Source organism: Sinocyclocheilus grahami, unplaced genomic scaffold (genome assembly GCF_001515645.1).
Source record: "Sinocyclocheilus grahami isolate Dianchi unplaced genomic scaffold, SAMN03320097.WGS_v1.1 scaffold841.1, whole genome shotgun sequence".
Lineage (NCBI taxonomy): Eukaryota > Metazoa > Chordata > Actinopteri > Cypriniformes > Cyprinidae > Sinocyclocheilus > Sinocyclocheilus grahami.
In genome coordinates, this window is record NW_015506020.1 from 76,454 (window position 1) to 76,820 (window position 367).

Consider the following 367-nt stretch of genomic DNA (forward strand, 5'->3'; position numbering starts at 1 on the left):
GAAAGTGGATCTCGTGGGCCAGATTTGAGGATCCCTGATCTAGAACATGCAGCGTGTATAACTCAAAGCTCAGAGTGCTTGCATGACACCTGAGAAACAAATGCAGTTTGTTCTCACATTAAACAAGCACATTTGAGTATCTGTTTCCCATATGTGTTCGAGTTCAACATGTAAAGCGACTTAGATTAAACCGCTAATTCATATGGATTTGTTTTACAATATCCTTATGACCTTTTTTGAGGCGTCAACATTTTGGTGTGATGGATTTTCAGTGAAGGGACAGAAATCTCCCAGAGATATCTTCATTTGTGTATTGAAGATGAACAAAAGTCTTATGGGTTTGGAGTGACACGAGGGTGAGTAAACC

At 39.8% G+C, this 367-nt stretch overlaps 1 protein-coding gene across 1 annotated transcript in view; it reads left to right on the plus strand.

Annotated features, from left to right (window-relative positions):
* get1 (guided entry of tail-anchored proteins factor 1) overlaps window positions 1–367 on the plus strand; it is a 4,828-nt gene that overhangs the window by 3,770 nt on the left and 691 nt on the right. The gene's annotated exons all lie outside the window — the stretch shown is intronic.